Here is a 12,567-nt window from a genome sequence, read left to right as displayed (position 1 = left end):
TTCCAGCTGAGAACTTGTTTTTGCCCTCGGCCAGTTTCCTGTTCCCCTCAGGAAGTATTCCGCACATAGCACTCTTCTCCCGAAGCCTGCAATTACACGCCTGCCTCCCTCCCTCACAGATAGCCTCAACTCCCACTTCAGCGTGAAAGCAGAGTTTTCATTTGGGAACCCAAGGTTATTATTAAAAATATATAACAATAGGTATAGGGATGTATTGTGCAACCTGATAAAGATAATGAACACTGCTGTGTGTTATATATGAAAGTTGTTAAGAGAGGAAATCCAAAGAGTTCTCATCACAAGGAAAACAATTTTTTCTATTTCTTTAATGTTGTATCTGTATGAAAAGATGGATGTTCACTAAACCTATTGTGGTAATCGTTTCATGATGTATGTAAGTGAAATCATTATGTTGTACACCTTAAACTTACACAGTGCTGTATGTCAATTATATCTCACTGAATCTGGAAGAAAATATATAACAATAGGTAAAGGACTACCCCTGCCCACTCAGAAAGCACTTCAGCTTTAACAGGTGATGTCACCATGTTGGTGTTAACCAGGTCAAAATCAGCCTCCGGATCAATTTCAACTCCCAGCCCTCTCCAACAGCAGACTTATTGACAGCTCCGCTCAGCTCACCATTTTCCTTCAGTCTCTGTGGATAAGGCATCCTTCTTCCAGATCAAGATCAATCCCATCATCTCCACCTTTGCTCTGGACTTCATCCTTATCTCCTCAAGCACTTTGGTCCACCCACGAAATCCCCTCTTTTCCCTTATCAGTTCCTCCTCCCCTTTAATTAAAGTGCTCAAGCTGCAGGTTCATCTCTTGCTTTACAAACTAGGGCACAGGTGGGGAAGAAGCTGGGATTCAGAAACTAACAGAATGAGGAGAGTGCCCTAATGCAGAGCCTCAGTGATTGGAATTTGGAATGGAGGAGGCTCAGGCTGGCCACTTGAGTGCTTCTGGCCTCAAGCGTCTGTTGCTCTGGAAACTGGGAAAGGGCTAAGTCCTTGGGGGTAAATCAGTGGGCCCAGCTGTCGGAGAGCCAGGGCAGGCAGAGCCAGAGACAGGGAAGCTTAGGATGGGGTGGCTGATGATACCAGGTGCCTTCAAATATTTGGAAGTTTGTCAAGTGAAAAGGAAAATTTATATTGTGTGGCCCCAGGGCTAGGTCTAAGAGCAAAGAGGTGCAAGCAAAGGAGATACAAGGTAAGGAAGAGCTTTGTACCAGAACTATCTGGAAAATAAAATGAGATAAGCTACTTAGAAGATAATTAGATCCTCATCATTAGAGCAGTACAGTTCAGAAGCCAAATGATCACTAACAGGCATTCATCAAACGGCATTATTTATTTATTCAGGAGACTCCTTCAGGGTGGGGACACGTGATTTATTTTTGTATTCTCAGCATTAGGCCCAGTGCCTGGTTCAATGCCTGTTACACAGTAGGTGCTCAATCAGTGTTAGTTATTCATAATAAAAATAATGGTAAGTTCTCAGTGAATATTTCATAAAATGAATGCATTAAAATAAGCATCATGAGAATGAGAAGACAAAATGACTTTTCCTAAAGTGATATTCTGGTGGTTGTCATAAAGATGAAATAAAATAGTATATGTGAGAGCACTTTGCAAACTGTAAAGTGCTATACCAACAGTTAAGTATTTTCAATGATTTCATTCTCTTGGCCCAGCCCTGTGCTAAGCCTTATGGGCAATTTGATAATATACAAACCTAGGTCTCTGATTTTGAGAAACTCACAATTCAAGGAGACCAGATAAATGTATATGAAAGAATAGGAAAGAAATTCAGTGTTAAATTGTGTGGTGCTGTCCTCATAACAGCACTTTGGTGCCCAGGGGGCCAGTGTGGCCCTGTTAATTTATCAACGACTGCTTACATTCTTTAAGAGCGCAGTATCGGTTTCAACTTGGTCTGTGACCTTGGGCACTGTCATAGGTCATTTGTACTTGTTTCCTCTTCTGTCAAATGGGACTAATAACTCCTGACTTACTTTGATCAAATAGGTAACGTACCAGAATGTACTTGGTCAAAGTAAACCACACTCTACAAATGCAATTATGATCATCATTATGCAAGCCTTTCATGTCTCTGCTCTTGTGAAACCTGGTTAGTATTCATTTTTCTTACTTATCATGCTGATAATTGGTACCCAATATATCCAACTTCCCCTTCTCCTTAGAGGGAGAATAATTGAGCCTTAGAGAGTATAAGTGCTCTGGCCGGGGTCCCTGTTGAAATGGGGGTTAAAGCCGATACGCCTTGGCAGAGTGTACACATCTGGCCATCAGGGATGGCCACAGGGTGGTGTGTGGGGGGTAGGGTGGGATTTGGGGAGTGCAGACTGACCAGCTTGGTGTCAGTTGAGTTTGGGCTCCTTCCCTCATCTGATATGTGCTTTTCTTTCCCGGTTGAGCCTTTCCAGAAGGTGCTTGCAGGCCGGTCTAGGTGTCTCTTTGCAGTTTTCCTACACTGCCTTCTTGCTATGGACTGAATTGTGTCCCCCGCCATCCCCAAATTCATATGTTAAAACCCTAACCCCCAATGTTTGGCGATAGGACTTTTAGGAAGCAATTCAAGTTGAATGAGGTCATAAGAATGGGATCCTAATCTGATCAAATTTGTGGCTTTACAAAAAGAGGAAGAGAGAGAAATGTCTCTTCCCATGGGCGAACACTGAGGAGAGGCCATGTGAGCACACAGTGAGAAGGGGGCTGTCCGCAAGCTAGGAAGAGAGCTCTCACCAGAAACTAAACCCGGCTGAACCTTGCTCTTGGACTCCCCAGACTCCAGAACTGTGAGAAAATAAAAGTCTGCTGTTGAAGCCACCCAGTCTATGGTATTTGCTATGGTATTTGGTAGTCCGTGCTGACTAAGATACTTGCCAACACACTTCAGGCACATGCAGATGTGCACACAGCGGCCATGGAGGGAAGGGCTACAAATCAAGAGGAAACTCCACCCTGATCTGAGGCCCCTAAACATGGGAAGCAGTGGTGTGTGGTGTGTGAATGAGTGGTGCCCGCCTTCCCAGACAAGGAGCACCACAACTGTTTTCCAGCAGGGGGTCGTTTGTGTTTTAAACTAAAGTCACATTTCTGAGCAAATCCCTGAATCCTTTTGTGGTACAACTGTCTCGATTGAACCCTGAGAGGCTGAGTTGTTGAAGCAAGGAACAGTCTGTTTCTTTTTTTAGTGGTCAAGTTCTGTAGAGGCCTTCTGTAGCAGATGGGATTATTTCCGCACCTTCTTTTGCTGTGCTTTCCACCCCCCCCCTTGTTTCTTTAGAACTAGAAATATTAAAAATTGAAGTCGATTTACAAATTAAACTCTTTTTCTTTTTCTTTCATTTTTAAAGAAAACAAAATTGCTGCTTCTGATTCTGTGCTCCATTTAACAGATCTATTTATTTCCAGGCACCCAAAGGAACAGTGGCTCCTTCAGACTATATCACTTTAGCAGTCAATGCATCAAGATGGAATGAAAAACCACAGGCTTGGGGACTGCTTCCTGCACAGGCTTCACCAAGCTTGTTCTACCAAGCTGCCCAGGAAAACATTTGGTTTCCAGATGCTATGTATGACAGGGCCCTTGTTCTCTCTCATGGTCCATGTGACCTGAGCTATGGATGCCTCTGGGATATGGTCAGGGCTACTTGCTGCAGACAGTTTTCCAAGTAAGTATGTAAAAGTTAAGACAACAGGACAGGTAGGTGATAGAGCCTAGGAAGGATTCAGTGACATCTACTGGTCAATCTTGACTACCCTTAAGGCACTGCTTTAGAGATTTTTAAAAGTGCAAGGCCCTGGACCTCTGTTCCCGGAGGATATGATTGAGTAGTTCTGTTAAAGGACCTGGGTATCTGCATATTTAATAAACTCCCAAGTTACTCTGATGCACAGTCAGGATTGAAAACCCTTGCCTTTGAGGGCCTCCAAAATTAACAGGTGGACATATCCACAAAAGCCAACCTCAGCTTTCCTTAGCTAGATCAGTTGCAGACCCTCAGGCTGCCATGATTTGAAAAAAGGAAGCTTTTTCATTCTGATGCTTTATATGTAAGGCAAAATGAATGATCTGTCATGTTTTCTTTCAAATGAAGGACTATGAGGCAGCACATTGAGCTAAATGAAATGGAATATGCCATTTGCATGTTGCTATTTAAGTGCCATTTATTAAATATTTATTAAGTCCCCAGAGTGGGCAGGAAGGAATTTTCCATTCTACTGTTTGGTCAGAAAAATTGGTCCAGCCTGCTGATATTATATCAGCCCCAGAACGTCAACCCAATTTTTCATTCTTCTGTTTATTTATTCATGTTTTTCTTCAGACCCATTCATTCATTTATTCATTGACTCATCAGACCATGCTCCAGAGACTATACTGGCTTTGGGGATATATTGAAAAAGTCAATTCTCTGCCTTTAAGGACACTAATGATTTTTTAACATCTTTATTGGAGTATAATTGTTTACATTGCTGTGTTAGTTGCTGCTGTATACCAAAGTGAATCAGCTATACATATACATATATCCCCATATCCCCTCCCTCTTGCATCTCCCTCCCACTCTCCCCCCACCCCTCTAGGTGGTCACAAAGCACAGAGCTGATCTCCCTGTGCTATGCGGCTGCTTCCCACTAGCTATCTATTTTACATTTGGTAGTGTGTATATGTCCATGCCACTCTCTCACTTTGTTCCATCTTACCCTTCCCCCTCCCCGTGTCCTCAAGTCCATTCTCTACGAAGGACACTAATGATTTTTAAAAAAACAGTAGCCATCTGGCACAGATGTTACCAAAACAAAGATGCATATAGGGTGGTCCATACACATGGGCAGAAGAGGCAAGGGCCTCAAGGGAATCATAACCCAACAGTTATGTAGGCACTGTTCTAAAAGTTTTACATCTATTAACTCATTTCATCTTCAAAATAATTTTAAGAAATAGATACTATTATTATCCCATTTAATAGATGAAGAAACTGAGACACAGAAAGATTACATAATTTGCCTAAGATCACTCAGTTATCAAGAGGCAGAGCTAGAAGTCAAAGTCCTTTTCTTAACCACTTTTCTATATTCCCTTCTCTTTGATATCTGAAATCACCATTAGAGTCATTGTTTTTATTCACTATAACAATCAACAATGGTAGTATTTATTAAAGACTTAATATGTATCAAGTTCTGTTCTACGCATTCGCAAATATTGCTTATCTCATTTAACGTTTACAATAACTATCCTTATTTTACAGAGAGGAAGCTGAGAATCAGAGAGGTTAATTCACTTGTTCAAGGTCAAATGGCGAGTAAGTGGCAGAGCTTCGATTTGAAACAAGTTCTGGCTGAAGAGCCCATACTGCCTTCCCCAAAGTGGTGACAGAATTATGGAAATGTGACACCAAGAGAGCTGTGGTCAAGAGCACACACTCTGGAGCCAGAATGCCTGAGTTTGAATCTCTACCACCCACGAGCTGTTGTGACTGTGATTTAGACCCATAGTATTTTCATCTAGAACATGAGGATTATTGTAGTACCTATCTCATAGAGCCGTCATGAAGATTACCTGTGTTAATATAAGAAAACACTTAGCAGAATGCCTGTCACATGGTAAGCACTATATATGTATTGTCTATTACTAGTATTATTTTTTGACAAGAAGTAGCCACCAGCCATCTCAGTGCGAATGTCTATCAGATGTTAGCTAGCTTGTCACCTAGCAAAGCTCTGACAAGCTGTGCTTCAGGATTTGTTGGGGGGAGGGTAGTATGGGGAAGGGCATTCTAGGCAAAGGCACGAAGGTCAGAAATAGCTTGATGTGTTTGGAGTTGAGGAATGCAAGGTGCTCAAGACAACTAGGGCAGGATGTATTTGAAGAAGAGTGTGCAAAGCAGAAGTCACATCATACGGAGTCTTACATGCCACACACAGGGATTTAGACTTGACTTTCTGCAGAGTTATAGGTTTTAAAGCAGGAAAGGGACACAACCTGCTCTGCAATTTAGAAAAATCACTCTGGCAGTCTGGTGGATGGATTGAAAGGGGTAGACTTGAAGCAGATTGTTCCCATAGTTGCTTTTTTTCTTTTTTGATGAGTAATAATGAGTGCCTAAACCAGGGCAAATAGTAGAAATAAGAATGGAGAGGAGGGGTGGATCTCAGGGATAATTAGGAGGTGATATTCATAGGACAGAGTGAGTGATTGAATGGGGTGAGGGAGGTATAGTGGGAGGAATCTAAGATGACTCCCAGGTTCCTGACCTGGGTGTCTTGGAGAACAGAGGTGCCATGCAGTAAGAGTACATAGGGAGAGAAGAAGGTTTGAAGGGAGGGAGTAGAGATAATTGATTTATTTTGGGACCTGTTGATTTGAGGTGCCTTTGGGGTAGCCAAGCTAAGATGACCAGCAGGCAGATGAATATATGGGTCTGAAGCTCAGGAGAGAAATCTAGACTAGAGATAAAGATTTTTTGATTCATCAAGAAGAGTGTATACAGTGTGAAGAGAAAAGGAACAAAGAAAGAATCTGGGGTCACAGCAGCATGTAAAGGGTGACACAAGAGGAAGAGTTCGTAATGGAGCCTGGGATAGAACAGACTGAGAGGAAAAAAGAGAACCAAGAGAAAAGGTTTCTGTTGGGAATTGGGCTGAAATTTTGCTTGCATTTAGGTGGTATTTGTCTATAGTACATGGAAATGTTGAAATTCTTCGCTGCCAATCAGCCCTTTCCCCTCATGAGATTCCCAAGGGAAAGATTTGCAAAAAGCAGTAGCCAAATGGAGGACAAAACATCACTTTAATAGAAAAGCTGAAAATTCAATACATGGTTCTCTAGGAAAGTTGGGTTGGAGTACATAGCTTAGGTCAGAGGCTTAAGTAGGGCTTCCAACTCCTTCTAGAACCTATCCCTCTCTGGGTAGAATCTGAAGGATGCTGCGAGAACAACAGAGCCAAGGATAAATTCAGTGACCCCTTTATCTACCCAGGTGCCTGAAAGAGTGGCAACAGGAGAGAGAACCCCGGGTTAATGGGAGAGAGATAATGGACGAGAGAACAAGAGGAGCCACAGAAAGAAATAGTAAAACAGGCCAGAGATGGAGGAGAAAGTGTGGAGAGCTCCAAGAATAGAGTGGTCACCGGTGTGTAAGGTCACAAGAGAAGTCACATAGATAAGGCAGCAGAGGGGCATTCTAGACTTCTCTCCTCATTTTCATGTCCAGTCCTCACCCCCAAACCCTGCAGCATCTGTGGTGGAGCCAGATATCTTTTTTTTTTTTTTTTTGGCCACGGGGTGGCATGTGGGATATTAGTTTCCCGACCAGGGATCGAACCGGCGCCCCCTGAAGTGGAAGCACGGAGTCAACCACTGGACCACAGGGAAGTCCCAAGAATCAATGTGTTTCACATGGTAGGTGGCATGTAGATGAGAGGCCTCCTTTCCCCAGTTAGAACATGTAATCATGCATATCAGCTGGGAAAATATGGTCATGGCTATAAGAAAGGCAAGACTGGCTTGGGAACATAATTTTGGATGGATAGAGGTGGGATACTACTCAGACCTGGCTTTATAAACAGACTCCACTCTCTATGAAGTCCCAAAGGTAAGGCAAGAATAAAGAACCCAGAAAAAGATATCCATCTGAAGCCAATCAGGCAGAAGAAAGGTGGAGCCAGACAACGACCCAAATCAAGCAGCCTCTCTTGTTAACTTCTTTGGCTTTCCTCCTTCTGATAAATGGCATGACTCTTCCCCAGATCTTAGGGGACTTCAAGTGGGCAAACATCCGAGAGAGCGAGAGTGAGAGAGAGAGAGAGAGACCAGCCAACCCTTATGAAAAATATACCAAGAATGAAAAGCTGTTAAAATGATTAAGTAGTCAACCTAACTAATTTGAACTAGAATGAGTCCAAAGGGTAGGTATGTGTGGAGCCAGGGATGGGGAGAAGACTTTCTGAGGAAGGCATGATTCAACCTGGGCTGGAGTTTATAAAATGGGTACATGACAGAACATACCTTACGGCTAGCAATGCATCCTAGGGACCCTGTGAGAATTCACTAGGGTACCAGGTGGAGGAACATATGAGCAAGTACCAAAAGATGTCCCCTCACTTCCATGTGGAGATGAAAATGAGAATACTTCCTGATTTAGAGTGAATGTGTGTGTCCCTCCAAAATTCATATGTTGAAATCCTAACTCCCCAATGTGATGGTATTAGGAAGTGAAGCCCTTGGGAAGTGATAAGGTCATGAGGGTGGAGCACTCATGAATAGGATTAGTGCCTTATAAAAGTGGCCTCAGAGAGAGCCCTCATCCCTTCCACCATGTGGAGAAAGACACAGAGAGAAGGCACTGTCTATTGAACTTGAAAGTAGACCCTCACCAGACACTGAATCTGCCAGCCCCTTAATCTTGTACTACCCAGCCCCCAGAACTGTGAGAAATACATTTCTGTTGTTTAAAAGCTACCCAGTCTATGGTATTTTGTTATAGCAGCCCAAATAGGCTAAGATACTTTCCTTCTAGCTAACTTAAAAAAAATCTTGGTTCTAATTATCAAAACAATACAAGCTCACTGTAGAAATATAACAAGCATGGTACAGAAAAGTGTTATAAAGCAGATGAAAAACATTCCTGATTATTCCTCTGTCTAGATGCAGCCACTGTTCATGCTTTAGTTCAGTTTTATTACAGTGCCTTTAAAACACCTCTAGATAATTGAGAATTGTATATATAATTTCTACCTTGCTTTTTTTCCCCACTTGATCTTAAAATTTTCTCTATATCATTTTGCAAACAAGCATTTTGCAAACCAGCAGGGTTGAGCATTTAGACATTCTCAAAGGTTTTGCTATTATGAATACTGTTCCAACTGATATTTTTATTCATAAATATATACGTTTAAAATTCTTTCCTTAGGAAAAATATAACTAGGAGGTGCACTACAGGGTCGAATGGTTATGCTATTTTTAAGCTCTTGCTACATATTTTTGTCTGATTTTTAAGATCTATATGAGGACCTTCATAAGGGTTTTCATAATCTTACTTTTTTCATTATCTTTATTATTTTTACTCATTTAACAAACATTTACTAGCACTATATGTCAAAGCTCTGAGGTGGATAACAAAGAACTTAAAGAGACAAACTCTGTTGTTTGGAGCTTGCAACTTATCCAAAAAGACAAGATCCAAACACATAAAAGTTTACCAAATTCTATTGGTAAGGATATCCCCTACAGCAGATAGAATGCAAAAGTTCACCAAAAAGTATAAAGAAGGATATTCCCTGCAACTTTGTAATTGCAAATAAATAAATAAATAAATAAACCCGAAATACCCACACAAAACTAATCAAAACCAAAACCCAGAACCTGGATATTACCAAAATGTCAACCAGTAGGGGACTTGATAAGTAAATATTGGTGCAACCATACATTGGAATATTGGGGGATAGCGAAAAGAAAAAGTTAGATCTGTATCGGCTGACGTTAAAAATTCCCTAATATAAGTTATTCAGGAGAAAGGGAAGCAAGGGCAGAACAGTATGTATATAGTACCCCCTGTGTGTGTGTGTGTGAGAGAGAGAGAGAGAGAGAGAGAGAATATGAATACAAAGACAATCCCTTATCTGCTCTTCCTTAATCCTAAAACCTCTGAAAACAGAACACTTTTTTTTCCCCAAAACCTGGCACAAATTCGTTTGGGGAAAAACCTGATATTAACTGACATGTGGCTATTTGTAATCTTCATTTATCTCAAAATAGTGTGACAAATTTTAATGTGTTTGATTAATATTGAACATGTCTAATCTGTCTTTGCTCTCCCAAACCCCACTGTGGGAGTGACATGTGAAATGTCACAAGCACTATCTCACCATGTTACAATCTTAAAAATTTTGAATTCCAACATACTTCTGGCCTCAAGGGTTTAGGATAAAGGATAATGCTCTGTAATATAGATATAAATATGTATGCTGGTATATGTTGCTTTCTTTTTTTTTATGGACAATACCATATGTAATATTTTATAGTTAACTTGGGGAAAGAGACTAGGGATGGTTGGGAAAGAATTTTGCTTTTCATTTGGTACCTTTCCATAGTTTGAATTTTCTAACCTTTATATGGGTATTACTTTTACAAAAAAAAGTCAACAGTGTTAGAAAGGGGAAGATTATGGTTCATTCTTGTTTTCTTCTTTGCATCTCTCCATACTTAAAATCAATATGAAAGTAATGAAATTTTAAAACGGAAGCATATTTAAAACTATAAAAATAAGGGTAGCTAAAATGAGAGAGCAGTCTATGATAAGATTTAGGAGGTGACATCCCAAGAGCCATACACATTCCGAAGCGTGAGTGATCTCTATAGCCTAAGAGAGCTATGGAGAGCCTTCATGGAGGTGATGGAGCTTAAGTTAAACTTTGCATATATGTAGGATTTGGTTGGTAGAGATTATATGCAGTTCAGATGGGGAAAGCGGACCACATAAAGGCAAGAAAGTGAGACTGAGTTCCTGTAATCTAGAAATTTGGGAGATTGAGTAAAGTGAGGGACACCACCTACCCAGAAGGTACAAAGGACAGAGGAGTGAAAGGGTGGTTCCATTTCCCACTTGCATTTGACTCTGAGTGTTCTCCCACCAAACTGGGAGGTAGAAAGTTACAATCTGTCTCCTACTCTCAGCCATCCCCAACCCACCATTTACTTCCTTTCTCCCACTCCTTTCACAGGCCTCTCATTAAATAGCCTCTTTTAAAAATTCTCAGGATGCCAGCTGATGCTCTATAAACAGTTACCACTGACATTTCTGTGCATATTAAAGATATGCACAGAATCATTTTGGGAAGAGAAAAGCCTTTGGAAATCAGCTAGTCCACGTCCCCCACCCCCCATACTAGGAAGAGACTATGAGGTCATGAGAGGTGAAGCATCTTGCTAAGTTACGTAGCCCACTAATGCAGTTTCACATAAAACCCAGTCTTCCACCTTACAGACCAGTTTTAGCCTACTCTTTTTCCCTTTGTGTTTACTGGTGGTACATTTGTTTCCCAGACTAGCCTGTGATCTGCTAAGGCTCCAGCATGTTATTTACGTCCAGAAAAGGTGAAACAAACATAAAAGCTAGGGAACCGGTGGTCACTAGAGAGGCATCATGCTTGTGTAGATGGGAGTCTGAGTACTAGCGAGTTACCATAGCAACATCTGGGCATGCATTTCAGGCTCAAGGGAGAAGATAGAATTCTCACATACTGCCTGGCCTCTCATTCTTGTCAAGATGGGATTCGACACTCCAAGAGAATGGGCCTCCAACTGTCAAGTGTTAGGGGTGGGGGAGGGCAGGGTGGGGTGATATGAAGGTGGACAATCTCTTTTCTTCCTGTTTGCAATGTCCTCATTTTTGAAGGTGAAGGAAGGGAAGGAAGGAAGGAAGGAAGAAAAGAAGGAAGAAAGGGAGGGAGGGAGGCAGGGAGGGAGGCAGGGAGGGAGGGAGAGGAGAAGCTTTTCTTTTCATAGGTATTTTGCTTGCAATATAAAATACTGTGCTGCATTAACCCTTCCTGGCCTGGAAAAATTTGTTCTGGCTGTAGCTGCTTCCTTAGAAATCCAACTCTCCTTACTCCTTTCTCCTGATTCCACCAACAGTCTGACATGGCTGAGAGACTCACAAGCTTTTGTGGCAAAAATAAATATTAGTTTCTTTAAAGGCTCTCCCCACCTGGGGCAAAACCCAAGAGTCATGGTCAGCAGCAAAGCAAGGAATTTAAATGAGGGCAGGTATGGGGGTGGGGTAAGGTTCTGGCATGGATTTGAATTGCTTTTGGATCCTAAGGTAGGGAATAGATCCACTTTGGCTCAGACTTCACAAGGCTTACTCTCCTGACCTGGCCTACACACCTTGCTAAATCTCAGTGGGGGTGCGATTTTGGCCTTGGAAACTGAGGGTCTATCATGTGGCCATGGAGCCCATGGTGGGGGGAGCCCGGAGGGATGATTTAGAAAGCATGATCATCTAAAGTGGATAGACTAGGGCAGAAAAACAAAAGATTGCTGCTTTTGGATTTTGGTGGCTGTTCCAGGACCAAGGCTCAATTGCTCAATCTGTGAGGTGGGAAGGATAATGCTATCAGCCTGAGTTCCTATCTTTCTCCATCATTGGCCTCTGGACCAATCAGGACAGTCTTTTCCCTTTACACACGCCAGGCTCATTTCCACCTTCCATTTCCTTGATTTCCTCTACTTGGATTTCTCCCTCCTCTTCCCCTTTGCTTATCTGAATGACCTATGGATCTATGTGATCCAAAATCAGCGTTCTGTCTCCTCCATAGAGCATTCCTTTATTGTCCCAACCCATGACAATTACCCCTTGCACAAAGCTCACTTATATTTTACATTACATAGTTATTTAATCTCTCTGTGCCTTGATGGGGTAGGTGAGGAAAACAACAGCATCCACCTCTTAGGTTTCTAGTGAGCATTAAAGGAAATAATGTATGTGGAGTGCTTAGGGCAGGGCCTGAAACTTAGTAAGTGCTCAATAAGTCATGT

Source organism: Balaenoptera borealis, assembly GCF_965194805.1.
Source record: "Balaenoptera borealis genome assembly, chromosome: X".
Lineage (NCBI taxonomy): Eukaryota > Metazoa > Chordata > Mammalia > Artiodactyla > Balaenopteridae > Balaenoptera > Balaenoptera borealis.
Note: the sequence above shows the minus strand (reverse complement) of the source record.